A 21,211-nucleotide genomic window follows, 5' to 3' on the forward strand; every position below is an offset into this window, starting at 1 on the left:
GATGATTAACGATGACGGATCTCAAAATTCATTGACACACCCACCACTGTTTTCTTGCCCTTGCAACTTACTCAATACTCTTAGCCCATTCACTCAACGCATTTCCTTCCCAAATCTTGGACTAATTCCCTTAACATTTCATTTGTGCTGTTAATTACTATGGTCCAATGAAGGTTGAATTGAATGCTTTTCCTATTGCTTATTTTTATTTTAATGTTGTCTAATGTTGGGGATCAAAACATGCATTTTAAACATGCGTGTTAAATATTAAGACTAGTGCTTGTTGAATAGAACAGTCAGGGAACTGCAGAAAGAAACAGCATCTCCAACAGCCTACAGATGGTCTCAAACCTTTAACAGCTATTGTAAGTTCAGAGAAAGGAACTCGGCAGACACACCTTCAACAGTGGGCTTTAAATCCAGACTTTAATTTGATCAGAAGACCCAATTCGCTGAGTAACCAGTCACACCTTGCCGACATCACTATTTTTCTGATGGAACTGAACCCAAGAGGAAAAAGAGAGCTAAATTCCCGAAAATAATGGCGTTGTCGGCAAGATTTGAACCTTCGCGGGGAGACCCCAATGGATTTCAAGTCCATCCAAATAACCACTCGGCCAAAGATGGGGCAAAAGGGATTGCCCGTGGTGGGGGAAAAGAGAAAAAAAAGAGGAAGGAGGGGGGGGAAGGGAAAAAAATGAGAAAGAAAAGGGAGAGAACACATACTGCAGTGTTCCCTCACTTTTCACGGGTGTTACGTTCCACACCCACCCGCGATAGTTGATTTCCGCCAAGTATGGATGTTTAAAGACAAATAAAAAGTAAAAGTTTGGTTTTGGGGGGCGAGTTATGCATCTACTGAACCATAACGATGCCAGCACAGTTTCCACCTTTCTAAGCACTTAACTTAAATACAATATGAAAAATAGCATCATAAAGAAAACTATAAATGGAACCACTGTATATCAATTTCATATCTGTTCTTTTTTGTCATCACACACTTATTGTCAAATTTATCATGAGTTTAATTTTTCACATCTCTTGTGGGATTTGAATATCTGTAGCAACATTACAATGGCCACAGCGCTTTGAACAATGAACAGAAACAAATAGGCGTAAATCTCCCATCATGTCAATGTCAAACCTTTATTTAGTGCAATTAATAAAAGTAAATAAAATGATTTCAATATATATAACATAAATTAAATGAAATAAAATAAAATATAAATAAAACATTCCACCGCCCACAGTCCTTTGAATTAACAGAAACGAATAGGCATAAATCTCCCATCATGTCAATGTCAAACCGTCATTTAGTGCAATTAATAAATGTAAATAAAATGATTTAAATAAAAATTATATAAATAAAATTAAATAAAATATAAATTAAAAAAATATCACAACCTATATCAAAATGTGTGCACACACACACGCACATCTGAGCAATACCATCAGAGATTTTTGCACAATATAACAAATGGCTTAGCACCAACATGACAAAGCTTTAATGCTGTAACTTTTAGATTTGAAGCTTTAATTAAAGTTTAAAAAGATAGTTGACTCATTGAGCCATTTACAGCAGTATAAAGTTAATATTGTATCTATAATTAATGTGATAACGTCATTATTTTTCATGGACAAGTACCTTTATAAAATAAATTTTCCACTTACACAACCAATCATGGCTCAGTTTGGTAACCAAACCCAGAAAACAGGTGAACCGTTACCTACTTCCTCAGCACAGGTGATATCTTTAGTCAACAGAAAATGAAAAAATTCGATTTTAATGATATTAATTGTACATGGAAAAACAATGAAGTTATCAAATTAATTCTGGATAAAATATTAACTTTTCACTGCTGAAAAGAGCCCAATGAGTCAAGCATCCCTTTAAACTTTTTAAACAAACAAACAAAACAATACAAGCTAACAATAGCAACTTTTATAAACTCTTTCTCCACTGGTCCAGAGTCAGTCCTGAGGCAGGACAGTACCACCGCCCCTTCAGTTGGGTGTGTCCAGTTCTTTTATTTTCGTCCTGGCCACACTCCTTACATGTGTAATGATACTGCTCCTTTGTTAGTTTTTTTCGTGGTGGTTCGCCTCTAGCCATTCGCTCCTTATCCTCCTGGGCAGCTTTAAGCAGTCTCCAGGTACGTTGCCTTGGCTGAGGAGGAAGGCATGCTTGCTGGAATGGAGGAGCTTGTTGGTCAGGAGGGGTTGGCTGATAAGGAGAAGCTTGTTGGAGTGGGTCTTGCTGGAATGGAGGTAGTTGGAATGGAGCTTGCTGGAATGGAGGAGCTTGATGGAGTGGATTTTGCTGGAATGGAGGTAGTTGGAATGGAGCTTGCTGGAATGGAGGTAGTTGGAATGGAGCTTGCTGTAATGGAGGAGCAAACGGAGGGGGTGGAAATGGAAACGCATTCAAACCCCCCCCTGTTTGCCACCATAGCGCGTTGGCGGAGGAAAGCTTCCCCCTCATGATTTTCTGGTTCCTTGAAGGTCATTTTGTCGCTTGGATGCTGCGCAGGGGCTGCTGGGAGTGTATTTGGTGCAGGGAGAGAGTCCTTGGCCAGGTGAATTTGTTTAGGAAGTGCTGTGCCTTGCAGTAACATGTCCCTGTCCTTCCCTTTATCCCTCCGAAGTAGCCTACAAGAAAAAAAAAACAAAAACATTTATTATTTTAAATATGTGGCACTGTATGAGAAAGTAAACAAAATAACATACCATGAAGAGACTGTGGTGTTATTTATTGGCACCAGAACCAAATTGGTCTGGTCCAGGACAACCCTGCTGTCCTCCAGAAGTTGTTTTATATGGCTGTAAATGCTCACAATTGACTGAGGGATTGGCATGTTCTTTCCCTTAGTGTCCTTGGGCCTGTTGCGTGCTTGCTCAAATTCTTTTGCAAGTCTTAGAAAAACACACTCACTGACCCTGTGTACTTCCGGGTCCTGGGCTGCTTGGCCATGGGTCATGTAAAGTCTGTGGGTAAGAAAGATGATATGAGATGTGATTTGGAATGTGAACAAAGATGTAAAGTCATGAAGAACCAGTTGACAATGTCAACAGGGCTTGCAATCCATTTTTCAATTCATAAATATTTTTTACCATAACAAGTGCTGTCTCTTATTCAATGATTTGTACTGAAGCGAAAATAACAATTGTTGTGGCGCACCTCTCTGCTGCTTGCTGTCCAGGAGCAGAGCCACTTGGCTTCATAGGTGCTCTCCAGGGTCCTCCTGACGCACGACCTTTCTTTCTAGCTGTACCTAAATGGTGAAAGAGACATCACAATCATTCCATTAAATGATTAATCATGGTGCACGTTGAATACATTCCTTCATTTGGAGGCAGAAAGCCCAATTTGCTGTAGGAGTCATCTTTTGTCAAGTGCCCGAGAGTAATCGGCTATGCTGGATTGTAACAATCTGTAATCCTTGTGAAACTAAAACGCAATAGTCTGGTCACTTAAGTATCTACTGCTGAGTTCAGACTCATGTTGAAAAGATATTGACAAGACTTTTACTCAAACCCATACCTTCCTTGGAAAACCAAAAGTCTTCATACACAGTGGAAGGAAGTCCACTTTGTGTAGCTCATTAGAACACTTGGCCATGCTGACTCTTAAGAACCTGTTTCCCCATGTAAACAACTCGCTATTGAACAACGGCCAACAGCTGGTCTCATTTCAACAGACTGGTCCCTAATTAAAATCCTAGAAGCCAAGCCAACCGTGATGCCTTCAACAGGAGTTGTCAAGAGCGTGCCTTGTACCCATGGCTGCACTTGGTCCAAATTTGCTAAGGTCGCTACAGCATCAATGACACCTTGACAACAGCAATGCTCAAAAAGTTTACCTCAATCGACAACACAGAGCGGATTTTCAGAAAACACAGCCGTTGTCGGCAGGATTCGAACCTACGAGGGGAGACCCCAATGGATTTCTAGTCCATCGCCTTAACCACTCGGCCACGACAACCTTCCACATGCATGTTTAATATTAATACTAGTGCATGTTTAATGGCGCAGTCGGCACCGCAGAAAGAAACAGCATCTCCGACAGCCTACAGATAGACTCAAGCCTTTAACAGCTATCGTAAGTTCCGAGAAAGGAACTCGGCAGACACACCTTCAACAGTGGGCTTTGAATCCAGACTTTAATTTGATCAGAAGACCCAATTCGCTGAGTAACCAGTCACACCTTGCCGACATCACCATTTTTCTGACGAAACTGAACCCAAGAGAAGAAAGAGAGCTAAATTCCAGAAAATAATTGCGTTGTCGGCAGGATTCGAACCTACGCGGGGAGACCCCAATGGATTTCTAGTCCATCGCCTTAACCACTCGGCCACGACAACCTTACACATGCATGTTTAATATTAACACTAGTGCTTGTTGAATGGAGCAGTTGGCACCGCAGAAAAAAACAGCATCTCCTACAGCCTACAGAGGGTCTCAAACCTTTAGCAGCGATCGTAAGTTCCGAGAAAGGAACTCGGCAGACACACCTTCAACAGTGGGCTTTGAATCCAGACTTTAATTTGATCAGAAGACCCAATTCGCTGAGTAACCAGTCACACCTTGCCGACATCACCATTTTTCTGACGAAACTGAACCCAAGAGAAGAATGAGAGCAAAATTCCAGAAAATAACTGCGTTGTCTGCAGGATTCGAACCTACGCGGGGAGGCCCCAATGGATTTCAAGTACATCGCCTTAACCACTCGGCCACAATAACTTCAGAGATTTATCATTATGTGCTAACATTAGCAGTAACATCAATGATTGCCCCCATTTCTGATTTTCAGCAACAGTATAAGTTTCAACTGGCTGCTTGATTGGCTGTCATTCTGTTCCATGCATGTCACAAGAACCATGTACATTCAGACATCCAGTGGTAAGGCTCGTGCTGACTTTGGTCAGAAGAGGCAAATCGGGATCACAATAAATCCATTTATTGTCATGTCTCCTCGGTTTTACACAATCAGGTTTTAAGACTAAACAGCCAATTTTGATGGTTGCAACATCATGAGCGCACAATTCAAAGATAAATGCAAAACCTGCAGTGAAGTCTGTCGGACAAGTGTCAAGAGCCGAATCAAAAATCATTAGAGGGTGTCAGGAGTGGGATTTGAACCCACGCCTCCCTTCGGAGACCAGAAAGCCCAAATCACTAAGGAAAGATGCATCTCTTGAGTCTGGCGCCTTAGACCACTCGGCCATCCTGACATACAGCAACATTGAAATCAAAGGAAACAAAACCGAAACCAGTCTCGTCCCAGCAATTTTTAGCAGTGCATTTTGAATACATTCCTTCATTTGGAGGCAGAAAGCCCAATTTGCTGTAGGAGTCATCTTTTGTCAAGTGCCCGAGAGTAATCGGCTATGCTGGATTGTAACAATCTGTAATCCTTGTGAAACTAAAACGCAATAGTCTGGTCACTTAAGTATCTACTGCTGAGTTCAGACTCATGTTGAAAAGATATTGACAAGACTTTTACTCAAACCCATACCTTCCTTGGGAAACCAAAAGTTTTCATACACAGTGGAAGGAAGTCCACTTTGTGTAGCTCATTAGAACACTTGGCCATGCTGACTCTTAAGAACCTGTTTCCCCATGTAAACCACTCGCTCTTGAACAACGGCCAACAGCTGGTCTCATTTCAACAGACTGGTCCCTAATTAAAATCCTAGAAGCCAAGTCAACCCTGATTCCTTCAACAGGAGTTTTCAAGAGCGTGCCTTGTAGCCATGGCTGTACTTGGTCCAAATAGCGTGTTTCAAACCTTTAGCAGCGATCGTAAGTTCCGAGAAAGGAACTCGGCAGACACACCTTCAACAGTGGGCTTTGAATCCAGACTTTAATTTGATCAGAAGACCCAATTCGCTGAGTAACCAGTCACACCTTGCCGACATCACCATTTTTCTGACGAAACTGAACCCAAGAGAAGAAAGAGAGCTAAATTCCAGAAAATAATTGCGTTGTCTGCAGGATTCGAACCTACGCAGGGAGACCCCAATGGATTTCAAGTCCATCGCCTTAACCACTCGGCCACAACAACTTCCGAGCTTTATCATTATGTGCTGACATTAGCAGTAACATCAGTGATTGCCCCCATTTCTGATTTTCAGCAACAGTATAAGTTTCAACTGGCTGCTTGATTGGCTGTTATTCTGTTCCATGCATGTCACAAGAACCATGTACATTCAGACATCCAGTGGTAAGGCTCGTGCTGACTTTGGTCAGATGGGGTTAATCGGGATCACAATAAATCCACTTATTGTCATGTCTCCTCGGTTTTACACAATCAGGTTTTAAGACTAAACAGCCAATTTTGATGGTTGCAACATCATGAGCGCACAATTCAAAGATAAATGCAAAACCTGCAGTGAAGTCTGTCGGACAAGTGTCAAGAGCCGAATCAAAAATCAATAGAGGGTGTCAGGAGTGGGATTTGAACCCACGCCTCCATTCTGAGACCAGAAAGCCCAAATCACTAATGAAAGATGCATCTCTTGAGTCTGGCGCCTTAGACCACTCGGCCATCCTGACATACAGCAACATTGAAATCAAAGGAAACAAAACTGAAACCAGTCTCGTCCCAGTAAAGCAATTTTTCGCAGTGCATTTTGAATACATTCCTTCATTTGGAGGCAGAAACCAATTTGCTGGAGGAGTCATCCTTTGTCAAGTGCCCGAGAGTAATCGGCTATGCTGGATTGTAACAATCTGTAATCCTTGTGAAACTAAAACGCAATAGTCTGGTCACTTAAGTATCTACTTCTGAGTTCAGACTCATGTTGAAAAGATATTGACAAGACTTTTACTCAAACCCATAACTTCCTTGGGAAACCAAAAGTCTTCATACACAGTGGAAGGAAGTCCACTTTGTGTAGCTCATTAGAACACTTGGCCATGCTGACTCTTAAGAACCTGTTTCCCCATGTAAACAACTCGCTCTTGAACAACGGCCAACAGCTGGTCTCATTTCAACAGACTTGTCCCTAATTAAAATCCTAGAAGCCAAGTCAACCCTGATTCCTTCAACAGGAGTTTTCAAGAGCGTGCCTTGTAGCCATGGCTGTACTTGGTCCAAATTTGCTCAGGTAGCTACGGCATCAGTGACACCTTGACGACAGCATTGCTCAAAATGTTCTCCTCAATCAACAACACAGAGCTGATTTACAGAAAATGGGGTCGTTGTCGGCAGGATTCGAACCTACGACGGGAGAACCCAATGGATTTCTAGTCCATCGCCTTAACCACTCGGCCACGACAACCTTACACATGCATGTTTAATATTAACGCTAGTGCTTGTTGAATGGAGCAGTTGGCACCGCAGAAAGAAACAGCATCTCCTACAGCCTACAGAGGGTCTCAAACCTTTAGCAGCGATCGTAAGTTCCGAGAAAGGAACTCGGCAGACACACCTTCAACAGTGGGCTTTGAATCCAGACTTTAATTTGATCAGAAGACCCAATTCGCTGAGTAACCAGTCACACCTTGCCGACATCACCATTTTTCTGACGAAACTGAACCCAAGAGAAGAAAGAGAGCTAAATTCCAGAAAATAATTGCGCTGTCGGTAGGATTCGAACCTACGCGGGGAGACCCCAATGGATTTCAAGTCCATCACCTTAACCACTCGGCCACAACAACTTCCGAGCTTTATCATTATGTGCTAACATTAGCAGTAACATCAGTGATTGCCCCCATTTCTGATTTTCAGCAACAGTATAAGTTTCAACTGGCTGCTTGATTGGCTGTTATTCTGTTCCATGCATGGCACAAGAACCATGTACATTCAGACATCCAGTGGTAAGGCTCGTGCTGACTTTGGTCAGATGGGGTTAATCGGGATCACAATAAATCCACTTATTGACATGTCTCCTCGGTTTTACACAATCAGGTTTTAAGACTGAACAGCCAATTTTGATGGTTGCAACATCATGAGCGCACAATTCAAAGATAAATGCAAAACCTGCAGTGAAGTCTGTCGGACAAGTGTCAAGAGCCGAATCAAAAATCACTAGAGGGTGTCAGGAGTGGGATTTGAACCCACGCCTCCCTTCGGAGACCAGAAAGCCCAAATCACTAAGGAAAGATGCATCTCTTAAGTCTGGCGCCTTAGACCACTCGGCCATCCTGACATACATCAACATTGAAATCAAAGGAAACAAAACTGAAACCAGTCTCGTCCCAGCAATTTTTAGCAGTGCATTTTGAATACATTCCTTCATTTGGAGGCAGAAACCAATTTGCTGGAGGAGTCATCCTTTGTCAAGTGCCCGAGAGTAATCGGCTATGCTGGATTGTAACAATCTGTAATCCTTGTGAAACTAAAACGCAATAGTCTGGTCACTTAAGTATCTACTTCTGAGTTCAGACTCATGTTGAAAAGATATTGACAAGACTTTTACTCAAACCCATAACTTCCTTGGGAAACCAAAAGTCTTCATACACAGTGGAAGGAAGTCCACTTTGTGTAGCTCATTAGAACACTTGGCCATGCTGACTCTTAATAACCTGTTTCCCCATGTAAACAACTCGCTCTTGAACAACGGCCAACAGCTGGTCTCATTTCAACAGACTGGTCCCTAATTAAAATCCTAGAAGCCAAGTCAACCCTGATTCCTTCAACAGGAGTTTTCAAGAGCGTGCCTTGTAGCCATGGCTGTACTTGGTCCAAATTTGCTCAGGTAGCTACGGCATCAGTGACACCTTGACGACAGCATTGCTCAAAAAGTTCTCCTCAATCAACAACACAGAGCTGATTTACAGAAAATGGGGTCGTTGTCGGCAGGATTCGAACCTACGAGGGGAGAACCCAATGGATTTCTAGTCCATCGCCTTAACCACTCGGCCACGACAACCTTACACATGCATGTTTAATATTAACGCTAGTGCTTGTTGAATGGAGCAGTTGGCACCGCAGAAAGAAACAGCATCTCCTACAGCCTACAGAGGGTCTCAAACCTTTAGCAGCGATCGTAAGTTCCGAGAAAGGAACTCGGCAGACACACCTTCAACAGTGGGCTTTGAATCCAGACTTTAATTTGATCAGAAGACCCAATTCGCTGAGTAACCAGTCACACCTTGCCGACATCACCATTTTTCTGACGAAACTGAACCCAAGAGAAGAAAGAGAGCTAAATTCCAGAAAATAATTGCGCTGTCGGTAGGATTCGAACCTACGCGGGGAGACCCCAATGGATTTCAAGTCCATCACCTTAACCACTCGGCCACAACAACTTCCGAGCTTTATCATTATGTGCTAACATTAGCAGTAACATCAGTGATTGCCCCCATTTCTGATTTTCAGCAACAGTATAAGTTTCAACTGGCTGCTTGATTGGCTTTTATTCTGTTCCATGCATGTCACAAGAACCATGTACATTCAGACATCCAGTGGTTAGGCTCGTGCTGACTTTGGTCAGATGGGTTTAATCGGGATCACAATAAATCCACTTATTGTCATGTCTCCTCGGTTTTACACAATCAGGTTTTAAGACTAAACAGCCAATTTTGATGGTTGCAACATCATGAGCGCACAATTCAAAGATAAATGCAAAACCTGCAGTGAAGTCTGTCGGACAAGTGTCAAGAGCCGAATCAAAAATCATTAGAGGGTGTCAGGAGTGGGATTTGAACCCACGCCTCCCTTCGGAGACCAGAAAGCCCAAATCACTAAGGAAAGATGCATCTCTTGAGTCTGGCGCCTTAGACCACTCGGCCATCCTGACATACATCAACATTGAAATCAAAGGAAACAAAACCGAAACCAGTCTCGTCCCAGCAATTTTTAGCAGTGTATTTTGAATACATTCCTTCATTTGGAGGCAGAAAGCCCAATTTGCTGTAGGAGTCATCTTTTGTCAAGTGCCCGAGAGTAATCGGCTATGCTGGATTGTAACAATCTGTAATCCTTGTGAAACTAAAACGCAATAGTCTGGTCACTTAAGTATCTACTGCTGAGTTCAGACTCATGTTGAAAAGATATTGACAAGACTTTTACTCAAACCCATACCTTCCTTGGGAAACCAAAAGTCTTCATACACAGTGGAAGGAAGTCCACTTTGTGTAGCTCATTAGAACACTTGGCCATGCTGACTCTTAAGAACCTGTTTCCCCATGTAAACCACTCGCTCTTGAACAACGGCCAACAGCTGGTCTCATTTCAACAGACTGGTCCCTAATTAAAATCCTAGAAGCCAAGTCAACCCTGATTCCTTCAACAGGAGTTTTCAAGAGCGTGCCTTGTAGCCATGGCTGTACTTGGTCCAAATAGCGTGTTTCAAACCTTTAGCAGCGATCGTAAGTTCCGAGAAAGGAACTCGGCAGACACACCTTCAACAGTGGGCTTTGAATCCAGACTTTAATTTGATCAGAAGACCCAATTCGCTGAGTAACCAGTCACACCTTGCCGACATCACCATTTTTCTGACGAAACTGAACCCAAGAGAAGAAAGAGAGCTAAATTCCAGAAAATAATTGCGTTGTCGGCAGGATTCGAACCTACGCAGGGAGACCCCAATGGATTTCAAGTCCATCGCCTTAACCACTCGGCCACAACAACCTCCGAGCTTTATCATTATGTGCTGACATTAGCAGTAACATCAGTGATTGCCCCCATTTCTGATTTTCAGCAACAGTATAAGTTTCAACTGGCTGCTTGATTGGCTGTTATTCTGTTCCATGCATGGCACAAGAACCATGTACATTCAGACATCCAGTGGTAAGGCTCGTGCTGACTTTGGTCAGATGGGGTTAATCGGGATCACAATAAATCCACTTATTGTCATGTCTCCTCGGTTTTACACAATCAGGTTTTAAGACTGAACAGCCAATTTTGATGGTTGCAACATCATGAGCGCACAATTCAAAGATAAATGCAAAACCTGCAGTGAAGTCTGTCGGACAAGTGTCAAGAGCCGAATCAAAAATCACTAGAGGGTGTCAGGAGTGGGATTTGAACCCACGCCTCCCTTCGGAGACCAGAAAGCCCAAATCACTAAGGAAAGATGCATCTCTTAAGTCTGGCGCCTTAGACCACTCGGCCATCCTGACATACATCAACATTGAAATCAAAGGAAACAAAACTGAAACCAGTCTCGTCCCAGCAATTTTTAGCAGTGCATTTTGAATACATTCCTTCATTTGGAGGCAGAAACCAATTTGCTGGAGGAGTCATCCTTTGTCAAGTGCCCGAGAGTAATCGGCTATGCTGGATTGTAACAATCTGTAATCCTTGTGAAACTAAAACGCAATAGTCTGGTCACTTAAGTATCTACTTCTGAGTTCAGACTCATGTTGAAAAGATATTGACAAGACTTTTACTCAAACCCATAACTTCCTTGGGAAACCAAAAGTCTTCATACACAGTGGAAGGAAGTCCACTTTGTGTAGCTCATTAGAACACTTGGCCATGCTGACTCTTAAGAACCTGTTTCCCCATGTAAACCACTCGCACTTGAACAACGGCCAACAGCTGGTCTCATTTCAACAGACTGGTCCCTAATTAAAATCCTAGAAGCCAAGTCAACCCTGATTCCTTCAACAGGAGTTTTCAAGAGCGTGCCTTGTAGCCATGGCTGTACTTGGTCCAAATAGCGTGTCTCAAACCTTTAGCAGCGATCGTAAGTTCCGAGAAAGGAACTCGGCAGACACACCTTCAACAGTGGGCTTTGAATCCAGACTTTAATTTGATCAGAAGACCCAATTCGCTGAGTAACCAGTCACACCTTGCCGACATCACCATTTTTCTGACGAAACTGAACCCAAGAGAAGAAAGAGAGCTAAATTCCAGAAAATAATTGCGTTGTCGGCAGGATTCGAACCTACGCAGGGAGACCCCAATGGATTTCAAGTCCATCGCCTTAACCACTCGGCCACAACAACTTCCGAGCTTTATCATTATGTGCTGACATTAGCAGTAACATCAGTGATTGCCCCCATTTCTGATTTTCAGCAACAGTATAAGTTTCAACTGGCTGCTTGATTGGCTGTTATTCTGTTCCATGCATGTCACAAGAACCATGTACATTCAGACATCCAGTGGTAAGGCTCGTGCTGACTTTGGTCAGATGGGGTTAATCGGGATCACAATAAATCCACTTATTGTCATGTCTCCTCGGTTTTACACAATCAGGTTTTAAGACTAAACAGCCAATTTTGATGGTTGCAACATCATGAGCGCACAATTCAAAGATAAATGCAAAACCTGCAGTGAAGTCTGTCGGACAAGTGTCAAGAGCCGAATCAAAAATCAATAGAGGGTGTCAGGAGTGGGATTTGAACCCACGCCTCCATTCTGAGACCAGAAAGCCCAAATCACTAAGGAAAGATGCATCTCTTGAGTCTGGCGCCTTAGACCACTCGGCCATCCTGACATACAGCAACATTGAAATCAAAGGAAACAAAACTGAAACCAGTCTCGTCCCAGTAAAGCAATTTTTCGCAGTGCATTTTGAATACATTCCTTCATTTGGAGGCAGAAACCAATTTGCTGGAGGAGTCATCCTTTGTCAAGTGCCCGAGAGTAATCGGCTATGCTGGATTGTAACAATCTGTAATCCTTGTGAAACTAAAACGCAATAGTCTGGTCACTTAAGTATCTACTTCTGAGTTCAGACTCATGTTGAAAAGATATTGACAAGACTTTTACTCAAACCCATAACTTCCTTGGGAAACCAAAAGTCTTCATACACAGTGGAAGGAAGTCCACTTTGTGTAGCTCATTAGAACACTTGGCCATGCTGACTCTTAAGAACCTGTTTCCCCATGTAAACAACTCGCTCTTGAACAACGGCCAACAGCTGGTCTCATTTCAACAGACTTGTCCCTAATTAAAATCCTAGAAGCCAAGTCAACCCTGATTCCTTCAACAGGAGTTTTCAAGAGCGTGCCTTGTAGCCATGGCTGTACTTGGTCCAAATTTGCTCAGGTAGCTACGGCATCAGTGACACCTTGACGACAGCATTGCTCAAAATGTTCTCCTCAATCAACAACACAGAGCTGATTTACAGAAAATGGGGTCGTTGTCGGCAGGATTCGAACCTACGACGGGAGAACCCAATGGATTTCTAGTCCATCGCCTTAACCACTCGGCCACGACAACCTTACACATGCATGTTTAATATTAACGCTAGTGCTTGTTGAATGGAGCAGTTGGCACCGCAGAAAGAAACAGCATCTCCTACAGCCTACAGAGGGTCTCAAACCTTTAGCAGCGATCGTAAGTTCCGAGAAAGGAACTCGGCAGACACACCTTCAACAGTGGGCTTTGAATCCAGACTTTAATTTGATCAGAAGACCCAATTCGCTGAGTAACCAGTCACACCTTGCCGACATCACCATTTTTCTGACGAAACTGAACCCAAGAGAAGAAAGAGAGCTAAATTCCAGAAAATAATTGCGCTGTCGGTAGGATTCGAACCTACGCGGGGAGACCCCAATGGATTTCAAGTCCATCACCTTAACCACTCGGCCACAACAACTTCCGAGCTTTATCATTATGTGCTAACATTAGCAGTAACATCAGTGATTGCCCCCATTTCTGATTTTCAGCAACAGTATAAGTTTCAACTGGCTGCTTGATTGGCTGTTATTCTGTTCCATGCATGTCACAAGAACCATGTACATTCAGACATCCAGTGGTTAGGCTCGTGCTGACTTTGGTCAGATGGGGTTAATCGGGATCACAATAAATCCACTTATTGTCATGTCTCCTCGGTTTTACACAATCAGGTTTTAAGACTAAACAGCCAATTTTGATGGTTGCAACATCATGAGCGCACAATTCAAAGATAAATGCAAAACCTGCAGTGAAGTCTGTTGGACAAGTGTCAAGAGCCGAATCAAAAATCATTAGAGGGTGTCAGGAGTGGGATTTGAACCCACGCCTCCCTTCGGAGACCAGAAAGCCCAAATCACTAAGGAAAGATGCATCTCTTGAGTCTGGCGCCTTAGACCACTCGGCCATCCTGACATACAGCAACGTGAAATCAAAGGAAACAAAACCGAAACCAGTCTCGTCCCAGCAATTTTTAGCAGTGCATTTTGAATACATTCCTTCATTTGGAGGCAGAAAGCCCAATTTGCTGTAGGAGTCATCTTTTGTCAAGTGCCCGAGAGTAATCGGCTATGCTGGATTGAAACAATCTGTAATCCTTGTGAAACTAAAACGCAATAGTCTGGTCACTTAAGTATCTACTGCTGAGTTCAGACTCATGTTGAAAAGATATTGACAAGACTTTTACTCAAACCCATACCTTCCTTGGGAAACCAAAAGTCTTCATACACAGTGGAAGGAAGTCCACTTTGTGTAGCTCATTAGAACACTTGGCCATGCTGACTCTTAAGAACCTGTTTCCCCATGTAAACCACTCGCACTTGAACAACGGCCAACAGCTGGTCTCATTTCAACAGACTGGTCCCTAATTAAAATCCTAGAAGCCAAGTCAACCCTGATTCCTTCAACAGGAGTTTTCAAGAGCGTGCCTTGTAGCCATGGCTGTACTTGGTCCAAATAGCGTGTCTCAAAGCTTTAGCAGCGATCGTAAGTTCCGAGAAAGGAACTCGGCAGACACACCTTCAACAGTGGGCTTTGAATCCAGACTTTAATTTGATCAGAAGACCCAATTCGCTGAGTAACCAGTCACACCTTGCCGACATCACCATTTTTCTGACGAAACTGAACCCAAGAGAAGAAAGAGAGCTAAATTCCAGAAAATAATTGCGTTGTCGGCAGGATTCGAACCTACGCAGGGAGACCCCAATGGATTTCAAGTCCATCGCCTTAACCACTCGGCCACAACAACTTACGAGCTTTATCATTATGTGCTGACATTAGCAGTAACATCAGTGATTGCCCCCATTTCTGATTTTCAGCAACAGTATAAGTTTCAACTGGCTGCTTGATTGGCTGTTATTCTGTTCCATGCATGTCACAAGAACCATGTACATTCAGACATCCAGTGGTAAGGCTCGTGCTGACTTTGGTCAGATGGGGTTAATCGGGATCACAATAAATCCACTTATTGTCATGTCTCCTCGGTTTTACACAATCAGGTTTTAAGACTAAACAGCCAATTTTGATGGTTGCAACATCATGAGCGCACAATTCAAAGATAAATGCAAAACCTGCAGTGAAGTCTGTCGGACAAGTGTCAAGAGCCGAATCAAAAATCACTAGAGGGTGTCAGGAGTGGGATTTGAACCCAAGCCTCCCTTCGGAGACCAGAAAGCCCAAATCACTAAGGAAAGATGCATCTCTTGAGTCTGGCGCCTTAGACCACTCGGCCATCCTGACATACATCAACATTGAAATCAAAGGAAACAAAACTGAAACCAGTCTCGTCCCAGCAAAGCAATTTTTAGCAGTGCATTTTGAATACATTCCTTCATTTGGAGGCAGAAACCAATTTGCTGGAGGAGTCATCCTTTGTCAAGTGCCCGAGAGTAATCGGCTATGCTGGATTGTAACAATCTGTAATCCTTGTGAAACTAAATTGCAATAGTCTGGTCACTTAAGTATCTACTTCTGAGTTCAGACTCATGTTGAAAAGATATTGACAAGACTTTTACTCAAACCCATAACTTCCTTGGGAAACCAAAAGTCTTCATACACAGTGGAAGGAAGTCCACTTTGTGTAGCTCATTAGAACACTTGGCCATGCTGACTCTTAAGAACCTGTTTCCCCATGTAAACAACTCGCTCTTGAACAACGGCCAACAGCTGGTCTCATTTCAACAGACTGGTCCCTAATTAAAATCCTAGAAGCCAAGTCAACCCTGATTCCTTCAACAGGAGTTTTCAAGAGCGTGCCTTGTAGCCATGGCTGTACTTGGTCCAAATTTGCTCAGGTAGCTACGGCATCAGTGACACCTTGACGACAGCATTGCTCAAAAAGTTCTCCTCAATCAACAACACAGAGCTGATTTACAGAAAATGGTGTCGTTGTCGGCAGGATTCGAACCTACGAGGTGAGAACCCAATGGATTTCTATTCCATCGCCTTAACCACTCGGCCACGACAACCTTACACATGCATGTTTAATATTAACGCTAGTGCTTGTTGAATGGAGCAGTTGGCACCGCAGAAAGAAACAGCATCTCCTACAGCCTACAGAGGGTCTCAAACCTTTAGCAGCGATCGTAAGTTCCGAGAAAGGAACTCGGCAGACACACCTTCAACAGTGGGCTTTGAATCCAGACTTTAATTTGATCAGAAGACCCAATTCGCTGAGTAACCAGTCACACCTTGCCGACATCACCATTTTTCTGACGAAACTGAACCCAAGAGAAGAAAGAGAGCTAAATTCCAGAAAATAAATGCGCTGTCGGTAGGATTCGAACCTACGCGGGGAGACCCCAATGGATTTCAAGTCCATCACCTTAACCACTCGGCCACAACAACTTCCGAGCTTTATCATTATGTGCTAACATTAGCAGTAACATCAGTGATTGCCCCCATTTCTGATTTTCAGCAACAGTATAAGTTTCAACTGGCTGCTTGATTGGCTGTTATTCTGTTCCATGCATGTCACAAGAACCATGTACATTCAGACATCCAGTGGTTAGGCTCGTGCTGACTTTGGTCAGATGGGGTTAATCGGGATCACAATAAATCCACTTATTGTCATGTCTCCTCGGTTTTACACAATCAGGTTTTAAGACTAAACAGCCAATTTTGATGGTTGCAACATCATGAGCGCACAATTCAAAGATAAATGCAAAACCTGCAGTGAAGTCTGTCGGACAAGTGTCAAGAGCCGAATCAAAAATCATTAGAGTGTGTCAGGAGTGGGATTTGAACCCACGCCTCTCTTCGGAGACCAGAAAGCCCAAATCACTAAGGAAAGATGCATCTCTTGAGTCTGGCGCCTTAGACCACTCGGCCATCCTGACATACAGCAACATTGAAATCAAAGGAAACAAAACCGAAACCAGTCTCGTCCCAGCAATTTTTAGCAGTGTATTTTGAATACATTCCTTCATTTGGAGGCAGAAAGCCCAATTTGCTGTAGGAGTCATCTTTTGTCAAGTGCCCGAGAGTAATCGGCTATGCTGGATTGTAACAATCTGTAATCCTTGTGAAACTAAAACGCAATAGTCTGGTCACTTAAGTATCTACTGCTGAGTTCAGACTCATGTTGAAAAGATATTGACAAGACTTTTACTCAAACCCATACCTTCCTTGGGAAACCAAAAGTCTTCATACACAGTGGAAGGAAGTCCACTTTGTGTAGCTCATTAGAACACTTGGCCATGCTGACTCTTAAGAACCTGTTTCCCCATGTAAACCACTCGCTCTTGAACAACGGCCAACAGCTGGTCTCATTTCAACAGACTGGTCCCTAATTAAAATCCTAGATGCCAAGTCAACCCTGATTCCTTCAACAGGAGTTTTCAAGAGCGTGCCTTGTAGCCATGGCTGTACTTGGTCCAAATAGCGTGTTTCAAACCTTTAGCAGCGATCGTAAGTTCCGAGAAAGGAACTCGGCAGACACACCTTCAACAGTGGGCTTTGAATCCAGACTTTAATTTGATCAGAAGACCCAATTCGCTGAGTAACCAGTCACACCTTGCCGACATCACCATTTTTCTGACGAAACTGAACCCAAGAGAAGAAAGAGAGCTAAATTCCAGAAAATAATTGCGTTGTCGGCAGGATTCGAACCTACGCAGGGAGACCCCAATGGATTTCAAGTCCATCGCCTTAACCACTCGGCCACAACAACTTGCGAGCTTTATCATTATGTGCTAACATTAGCAGTAACATCAGTGATTGCCCCCATTTCTGATTTTCAGCAACAGTATAAGTTTCAACTGGCTGCTTGATTGGCTGTTATTCTGTTCCATGCATGTCACAAGAACCATGTACATTCAGACATCCAGTGGTTAGGCTCGTGCTGACTTTGGTCAGATGGGGTTAATCGGGATCACAATAAATCCACTTATTGTCATGTCTCCTCGGTTTTACACAATCAGGTTTTAAGACTAAACAGCCAATTTTGATGGTTGCAACATCATGAGCGCACAATTCAAAGATAAATGCAAAACCTGCAGTGAAGTCTGTCGGACAAGTGTCAAGAGCCGAATCAAAAATCATTAGAGGGTGTCAGGAGTGGGATTTGAACCCACGCCTCCCTTCGGAGACCAGAAAGCCCAAATCACTAAGGAAAGATGCATCTCTTGAGTCTGGCGCCTTAGACCACTCGGCCATCCTGACATACAGCAACATTGAAATCAAAGGAAACAAAACCGAAACCAGTCTCGTCCCAGCAATTTTTAGCAGTGCATTTTGAATACATTCCTTCATTTGGAGGCAGAAAGCCCAATTTGCTGTAGGAGTCATCTTTTGTCAAGTGCCCGAGAGTAATCGGCTATGCTGGATTGTAACAATCTGTAATCCTTGTGAAACTAAAACGCAATAGTCTGGTCACTTAAGTATCTACTGCTGAGTTCAGACTCATGTTGAAAAGATATTGACAAGACTTTTACTCAAACCCATACCTTCCTTGGGAAACCAAAAGTTTTCATACACAGTGGAAGGAAGTCCACTTTGTGTAGCTCATTAGAACACTTGGCCATGCTGACTCTTAAGAACCTGTTTCCCCATGTAAACCACTCGCTCTTGAACAACGGCCAACAGCTGGTCTCATTTCAACAGACTGGTCCCTAATTAAAATCCTAGAAGCCAAGTCAACCCTGATTCCTTCAACAGGAGTTTTCAAGAGCGTGCCTTGTAGCCATGGCTGTACTTGGTCCAAATAGCGTGTTTCAAACCTTTAGCAGCGATCGTAAGTTCCGAGAAAGGAACTCGGCAGACACACCTTCAACAGTGGGCTTTGAATCCAGACTTTAATTTGATCAGAAGACCCAATTCGCTGAGTAACCAGTCACACCTTGCCGACATCACCATTTTTCTGACGAAACTGAACCCAAGAGAAGAAAGAGAGCTAAATTCCAGAAAATAATTGCGTTATCGGCAGGATTCGAACCTACGCAGGGAGACCCCAATGGATGTCAAGTCCATCGCCTTAGCCACTCGGCCACAACAACTTCCGAGCTTTATCATTATGTGCTGACATTAGCAGTAACATCAGTGATTGCCCCCATTTCTGATTTTCAGCAACAGTATAAGTTTCAACTGGCTGCTTGATTGGCTGTTATTCTGTTCCATGCATGTCACAATAACCATGTACATTCAGACATCCAGTGGTAAGGCTCGTGCTGACTTTGGTCAGATGGGGTTAATCGGGATCACAATAAATCCACTTATTGTCATGTCTCCTCGGTTTTACACAATCAGGTTTTAAGACTAAACAGCCAATTTTGATGGTTGCAACATCATGAGCGCACAATTCAAAGATAAATGCAAAACCTGCAGTGAAGTCTGTCGGACAAGTGTCAAGAGCCGAATCAAAAATCACTAGAGGGTGTCAGGAGTGGGATTTGAACCCACGCCTCCCTTCGGAGACCAGAAAGCCCAAATCACTAAGGAAAGATGCATCTCTTGAGTCTGGCGCCTTAGACCACTCTGCCATCCTGACATACATCAACATTGAAATCAAAGGAAACAAAACTGAAACCAGTCTCGTCCCAGCAAAGCAATTTTTAGCAGTGCATTTTGAATACATTCCTTCATTTGGAGGCAGAAACCAATTTGCTGGAGGAGTCATCCTTTGTCAAGTGCCCGAGAGTAATCGGCTATGCTGGATTGTAACAATCTGTAATCCTTGTGAAACTAAAACGCAATAGTCTGGTCACTTAAGTATCTACTTCTGAGTTCAGACTCATGTTGAAAAGATATTGACAAGACTTTTACTCAAACCCATAACTTCCTTGGGAAACCAAAAGTCTTCATACACAGTGGAAGGAAGTCCACTTTGTGTAGCTCATTAGAACACTTGGCCATGCTGACTCTTAAGAACCTGTTTCCCCATGTAAACAACTCGCTCTTGAACAACGGCCAACAGCTGGTCTCATTTCAACAGACTGGTCCCTAATTAAAATCCTAGAAGCCAAGTCAACCCTGATTCCTTCAACAGGAGTTTTCAAGAGCGTGCCTTGTAGCCATGGCTGTACTTGGTCCAAATTTGCTCAGGTAGCTACGGCATCAGTGACACCTTGACGACAGCATTGCTCAAAAAGTTCTCCTCAATCAACAACACAGAGCTGATTTACAGAAAATGGGGTCGTTGTCGGCAGGATTCGAACCTACGCGGGGAGACCCCAATGGATTTCAAGTCCATCACCTTAACCACTCGGCCACAACAACTTCCGAGCTTTATCATTATGTGCTAACATTAGCAGTAACATCAGTGATTGCCCCCATTTCTGATTTTCAGCAACAGTATAAGTTTCAACTGGCTGCTTGATTGGCTGTTATTCTGTTCCATGCATGTCACAAGAACCATGTACATTCAGACATCCAGTGGTTAGGCTCGTGCTGACTTTGGTCAGATGGGGTTAATCGGGATCACAATAAATCCACTTATTGTCATGTCTCCTCGGTTTTACACAATCAGGTTTTAAGACTAAACAGCCAATTTTGATGGTTGCAACATCATGAGCGCACAATTCAAAGATAAATGCAAAACCTGCAGTGAAGTCTGTCGGACAAGTGTCAAGAGCCGAATCAAAAATCATTAGAGTGTGTCAGGAGTGGGATTTGAACCCACGCCTCTCTTCGGAGACCAGAAAGCCCAAATCACTAAGGAAAGATGCATCTCTTGAGTCTGGCGCCTTAGACCACTCGGCCATCCTGACATACAGCAACATTGAAATCAAAGGAAACAAAACCGAAACCAGTCTCGTCCCAGCAATTTTTAGCAGTGTATTTTGAATACATTCCTTCATTTGAAGGCAGAAAGCCCAATTTGCTGTAGGAGTCATCTTTTGTCAAGTGCCCGAGAGTAATCGGCTATGCTGGATTGTAACAATCTGTAATCCTTGTGAAACTAAAACGCAATAGTCTGGTCACTTAAGTATCTACTGCTGAGTTCAGACTCATGTTGAAAAGATATTGACAAGACTTTTACTCAAACCCATACCTTCCTTGGGAAACCAAAAGTCTTCATACACAGTGGAAGGAAGTCCACTTTGTGTAGCTCATTAGAACACTTGGCCATGCTGACTCTTAAGAACCTGTTTCCCCATGTAAACCACTCGCTCTTGAACAACGGCCAACAGCTGGTCTCAT

At 43.2% G+C, this 21,211-nt stretch overlaps 1 protein-coding gene and 30 non-coding genes across 38 annotated transcripts in view; 1 reads left to right on the forward strand and 30 right to left on the reverse strand.

The window, feature by feature from the left end:
* The window catches only part of cadpsa (Ca2+-dependent activator protein for secretion a), a 327,287-nt gene that overhangs the window by 98,038 nt on the left and 208,038 nt on the right, over positions 1–21,211 (forward strand). The window lies entirely within an intron of this gene.
* trnas-aga (transfer RNA serine (anticodon AGA)) lies at positions 3,901–3,982 on the reverse strand. Its single transcript has one exon. It is a non-coding gene; the product is annotated as a tRNA-Ser (tRNA).
* On the reverse strand, positions 4,280–4,361 carry trnas-aga (transfer RNA serine (anticodon AGA)). The gene has a single exon. It is a non-coding gene; the product is annotated as a tRNA-Ser (tRNA).
* On the reverse strand, positions 4,659–4,740 carry trnas-uga (transfer RNA serine (anticodon UGA)). Its single transcript has one exon. It is a non-coding gene; the product is annotated as a tRNA-Ser (tRNA).
* On the reverse strand, positions 5,119–5,231 carry trnal-caa (transfer RNA leucine (anticodon CAA)). Its single transcript has 2 exons — positions 5,194–5,231; positions 5,119–5,164 (listed from the first exon to the last, which is right to left on the reverse strand). It is a non-coding gene; the product is annotated as a tRNA-Leu (tRNA).
* On the reverse strand, positions 5,983–6,064 carry trnas-uga (transfer RNA serine (anticodon UGA)). Its single transcript has one exon. It is a non-coding gene; the product is annotated as a tRNA-Ser (tRNA).
* On the reverse strand, positions 6,443–6,555 carry trnal-caa (transfer RNA leucine (anticodon CAA)). The gene is made up of 2 exons: positions 6,518–6,555; positions 6,443–6,488 (listed from the first exon to the last, which is right to left on the reverse strand). It is a non-coding gene; the product is annotated as a tRNA-Leu (tRNA).
* trnas-aga (transfer RNA serine (anticodon AGA)) lies at positions 7,202–7,283 on the reverse strand. Its single transcript has one exon. It is a non-coding gene; the product is annotated as a tRNA-Ser (tRNA).
* Positions 7,581–7,662, reverse strand: trnas-uga (transfer RNA serine (anticodon UGA)). The gene has a single exon. It is a non-coding gene; the product is annotated as a tRNA-Ser (tRNA).
* trnal-uaa (transfer RNA leucine (anticodon UAA)) lies at positions 8,041–8,153 on the reverse strand. Its single transcript has 2 exons — positions 8,116–8,153; positions 8,041–8,086 (listed from the first exon to the last, which is right to left on the reverse strand). It is a non-coding gene; the product is annotated as a tRNA-Leu (tRNA).
* Positions 8,795–8,876, reverse strand: trnas-aga (transfer RNA serine (anticodon AGA)). The gene has a single exon. It is a non-coding gene; the product is annotated as a tRNA-Ser (tRNA).
* trnas-uga (transfer RNA serine (anticodon UGA)) lies at positions 9,174–9,255 on the reverse strand. The gene has a single exon. It is a non-coding gene; the product is annotated as a tRNA-Ser (tRNA).
* Positions 9,634–9,746, reverse strand: trnal-caa (transfer RNA leucine (anticodon CAA)). Its single transcript has 2 exons — positions 9,709–9,746; positions 9,634–9,679 (listed from the first exon to the last, which is right to left on the reverse strand). It is a non-coding gene; the product is annotated as a tRNA-Leu (tRNA).
* On the reverse strand, positions 10,498–10,579 carry trnas-uga (transfer RNA serine (anticodon UGA)). Its single transcript has one exon. It is a non-coding gene; the product is annotated as a tRNA-Ser (tRNA).
* trnal-uaa (transfer RNA leucine (anticodon UAA)) lies at positions 10,958–11,070 on the reverse strand. Its single transcript has 2 exons — positions 11,033–11,070; positions 10,958–11,003 (listed from the first exon to the last, which is right to left on the reverse strand). It is a non-coding gene; the product is annotated as a tRNA-Leu (tRNA).
* On the reverse strand, positions 11,820–11,901 carry trnas-uga (transfer RNA serine (anticodon UGA)). The gene has a single exon. It is a non-coding gene; the product is annotated as a tRNA-Ser (tRNA).
* Positions 12,280–12,392, reverse strand: trnal-caa (transfer RNA leucine (anticodon CAA)). Its single transcript has 2 exons — positions 12,355–12,392; positions 12,280–12,325 (listed from the first exon to the last, which is right to left on the reverse strand). It is a non-coding gene; the product is annotated as a tRNA-Leu (tRNA).
* trnas-aga (transfer RNA serine (anticodon AGA)) lies at positions 13,039–13,120 on the reverse strand. The gene has a single exon. It is a non-coding gene; the product is annotated as a tRNA-Ser (tRNA).
* On the reverse strand, positions 13,418–13,499 carry trnas-uga (transfer RNA serine (anticodon UGA)). Its single transcript has one exon. It is a non-coding gene; the product is annotated as a tRNA-Ser (tRNA).
* Positions 13,878–13,990, reverse strand: trnal-caa (transfer RNA leucine (anticodon CAA)). The gene is made up of 2 exons: positions 13,953–13,990; positions 13,878–13,923 (listed from the first exon to the last, which is right to left on the reverse strand). It is a non-coding gene; the product is annotated as a tRNA-Leu (tRNA).
* trnas-uga (transfer RNA serine (anticodon UGA)) lies at positions 14,741–14,822 on the reverse strand. Its single transcript has one exon. It is a non-coding gene; the product is annotated as a tRNA-Ser (tRNA).
* trnal-caa (transfer RNA leucine (anticodon CAA)) lies at positions 15,201–15,313 on the reverse strand. Its single transcript has 2 exons — positions 15,276–15,313; positions 15,201–15,246 (listed from the first exon to the last, which is right to left on the reverse strand). It is a non-coding gene; the product is annotated as a tRNA-Leu (tRNA).
* trnas-aga (transfer RNA serine (anticodon AGA)) lies at positions 15,960–16,041 on the reverse strand. The gene has a single exon. It is a non-coding gene; the product is annotated as a tRNA-Ser (tRNA).
* On the reverse strand, positions 16,339–16,420 carry trnas-uga (transfer RNA serine (anticodon UGA)). Its single transcript has one exon. It is a non-coding gene; the product is annotated as a tRNA-Ser (tRNA).
* trnal-caa (transfer RNA leucine (anticodon CAA)) lies at positions 16,799–16,911 on the reverse strand. The gene is made up of 2 exons: positions 16,874–16,911; positions 16,799–16,844 (listed from the first exon to the last, which is right to left on the reverse strand). It is a non-coding gene; the product is annotated as a tRNA-Leu (tRNA).
* Positions 17,663–17,744, reverse strand: trnas-uga (transfer RNA serine (anticodon UGA)). The gene has a single exon. It is a non-coding gene; the product is annotated as a tRNA-Ser (tRNA).
* On the reverse strand, positions 18,123–18,235 carry trnal-caa (transfer RNA leucine (anticodon CAA)). Its single transcript has 2 exons — positions 18,198–18,235; positions 18,123–18,168 (listed from the first exon to the last, which is right to left on the reverse strand). It is a non-coding gene; the product is annotated as a tRNA-Leu (tRNA).
* trnas-uga (transfer RNA serine (anticodon UGA)) lies at positions 18,987–19,068 on the reverse strand. The gene has a single exon. It is a non-coding gene; the product is annotated as a tRNA-Ser (tRNA).
* trnal-caa (transfer RNA leucine (anticodon CAA)) lies at positions 19,447–19,559 on the reverse strand. Its single transcript has 2 exons — positions 19,522–19,559; positions 19,447–19,492 (listed from the first exon to the last, which is right to left on the reverse strand). It is a non-coding gene; the product is annotated as a tRNA-Leu (tRNA).
* trnas-uga (transfer RNA serine (anticodon UGA)) lies at positions 20,206–20,287 on the reverse strand. The gene has a single exon. It is a non-coding gene; the product is annotated as a tRNA-Ser (tRNA).
* trnal-caa (transfer RNA leucine (anticodon CAA)) lies at positions 20,666–20,778 on the reverse strand. Its single transcript has 2 exons — positions 20,741–20,778; positions 20,666–20,711 (listed from the first exon to the last, which is right to left on the reverse strand). It is a non-coding gene; the product is annotated as a tRNA-Leu (tRNA).

Source organism: Festucalex cinctus, chromosome 8, assembly GCF_051991245.1.
Source record: "Festucalex cinctus isolate MCC-2025b chromosome 8, RoL_Fcin_1.0, whole genome shotgun sequence".
In the NCBI taxonomy this organism is placed as follows: Eukaryota; Metazoa; Chordata; class Actinopteri; order Syngnathiformes; family Syngnathidae; genus Festucalex; species Festucalex cinctus.